Here is a 2741-nt window from a genome sequence, read left to right as displayed (position 1 = left end):
GAGCCTAAAGCTCCGCCGACGACACGTAAACGTGCTCAGTCGGTGTCACAAACCAGTCGTTTTGAGCGTGGCTATGTGACGGGTGGCATTCCAAAGATGCCCCCTCCATCTAAATGACCTCGTTTAAACGGGCCAAGAGCGTTGCTCTTAGAGCGCGCTCTTCTAGACGCATATAATTATTATGGCGTTTTTAAATCATGGAGGGCTTACGGTAAATCGCTTGGGCGTATTTTCCCGATCCCGGTCGTGTTAGGTTCAAATGAAACGCCCAACCAATACGAGGCGGAATTCCTGCGCCGCATTCATCCCCATTCCGATGCGATGAAATAGCGGTCGCAGCGAATTAGTTTCGCCCGCTTGCGTGTGAAAGAAATCATGAGCGGTGCTGTATCCCCTTATTCTTCTCACAACGCTACTTCTGCTAGTCCATTTGAGACTAGCGAAGAGGCCTCAGCTGGTGCTCCTTTTCATAGGCAACCACCAAGCCTGGCACATCAATATGTAGGGTATCGATCGCGGTTCCCAAGGGTCAAAACTCTTCGGGTAACCTTATCATTGGACGAGGATCTGATACCCTTGCCTCACGGAGCGGTGGGCAAGCAACCTTCAAACAAGGAAGCGTTGATTCCCACCCGCATCCATCTGTGCAGGCGGCGCCCGATAGGAGTGGCGTCCTCGCCCACCTACTCGCGGCTGCCTTGCCTTCTTCCGTTCAGTCACAGTCGTTTAGCGCTGCTAAACGACGTATTGTGGATTTCGAGGGTCAAGTCTCGCGACTAACCTCGGATCTTTGTGATGTCCAAGCGAAGGCTCGTCAGGTTTATGAACGCCTGAAGACTCGCTTGGCCCTTTTCGAGAGGATAATGCGGAGAGATCCGCGTTACTCGCGTGATGTCCCTCGCTCTCCGAGTCCTGTTCGTGATGGGAGGAGTCGGTGGGCTGATAGCTTTTCGCCTTCTCCGTCTCCCTCACGCGAACGACGCTCGACTCACAGTCGGCGTTACCAGCGGTCTCCTTCGACGGATGGGGGTATGCGAACTCATTTGGGGCTACATACCATTTCAGACGACCTACGTAAAATACGGGGTGCGTCTTCAAATGCGGGGGAAGGGTGAGCCTATAATTTAGGTTTCCAACCTCTTCTATCACCGTAAAGGGCCCAATGAAACGCGGCAACAACTTCGTAGTACCTCCAGGGAGTACAGAAATTGCATTCTTAGGTACGGTAGCAGTTCTTAATAGTGCTTGTTCACCCACTTTAAAGCGTTCATTATTTTTGCGACCATTTCGGTCCGCATATTCTTCTTGCTTGTCCTATGCGCTTGCCATCGCGTCACGGACTTTTCGTGTGATCGCTAATCGCTCATCCACAAAGCGTTGAGCCTCGCTCACGCTTTAGCATCAAACTCGCCTATGATACCGCCGAGAGGTTGGTCAGAAGGCGTAGTTTTAATGACCACTGCTAAACTGGCAGGGTCACTAGGGCAAGTTTCAGTCGTTGAGATGATACCCTCGCGGGTCATCGTCATATTGACAAAACTATGTCCCTCTTTCGCACCGAGCATAGTGAGGGACTCTTTCTTACTAAGACTCGGGTTGCGCAAAAACGAGACTGACGTCCGAAGATCGCGCAGTCTATTAATAATAAACGGTGTCTCACCCGTAGCGTAGACACTCTTTACGAAAAATAAAACATACTCGGCACCTATCGCAAGAGCGTGCGTGATCTGGCATCAAAAAGAGAAGGATCGTCATCGCCTGGTTTTCGTCACTTCAATGGTTACACTTGGGAAGGACAACTATCAAAATATGTCGAAGGTCATTCCAACTACGTAAGACATCCGCCACGACCCGATTGGCACGTTCTGTTTGGCCATCGATCTGAAGATGATCTGCGGTCGACATGTCGAGCTTGCTACCTAGCAGCTCGAACACATGTCGCCAATAACCAGACGTAAAACGTGGATCCCGGTCCGATACTATGGACTCTGGCATCCCGTGTAGTCGGTAAACATGATCCAGGAACAAGAGAGCTGCCTCCTTGCCTGTGATCGATGTTTTACATGGTGCTAAATGCACCATTTTGCTCAGTCTGTCTACAAAGACGACTAGCCCTGTCCGACCCTTATGATCGGGCGGCATGCCAAACATGAAGTCCAGACTTACTGACTTCCAACAGTTGGTTGGAATCGGTAGCGGCTTCAGTGGCGCACTGCTGGACGGTGCAGGCTTAATGCGCTGACACTGTTCGCAAGAGCGAATATAGTTGGCCACCCATCTATATAGGTGTGGCCACCAAAATTCCTCTGACACTCGTAAGAATGTCTTTTCACGGCCCAGATGCCCACTAGATGGTGCATCATGGAGCTCGTGAAGGATCATCAACTTGAGATCTGTGTCATGAGGCACATAGATTCTCAAGGGATCACAAGGTGACAGCTGATGCCATAACAGGCCATCGCTGTAGCTAAAGCGATTGAGCTTAGCTTTCAGGTGCGACGGAAGGGAAACCTTTCGTCCACCGAAGTGATCCAACAGCAGGCGACAGTGGTCGTCCTGACTGTAGCTCTCTTTTATCTCAGAGGCCAATGAGCTCGTCACGTGGTATGCCTTCATGGCTGCCAACGTCGACGGCTGAAATTGTGCTTTCGCACTAGACACACTTTCCTGGTGTCTAACCTCGAAGTCTGGTCTGCGCGATAAAGCGTCAGCCAAGACATTCGACTTACCCGGCTTATATT

Source organism: Bremia lactucae, linkage group LG7 (genome assembly GCF_004359215.1).
Source record: "Bremia lactucae strain SF5 linkage group LG7, whole genome shotgun sequence".
Taxonomy (NCBI): Eukaryota; Oomycota; class Peronosporomycetes; order Peronosporales; family Peronosporaceae; genus Bremia; species Bremia lactucae.
Note: the sequence above shows the minus strand (reverse complement) of the source record.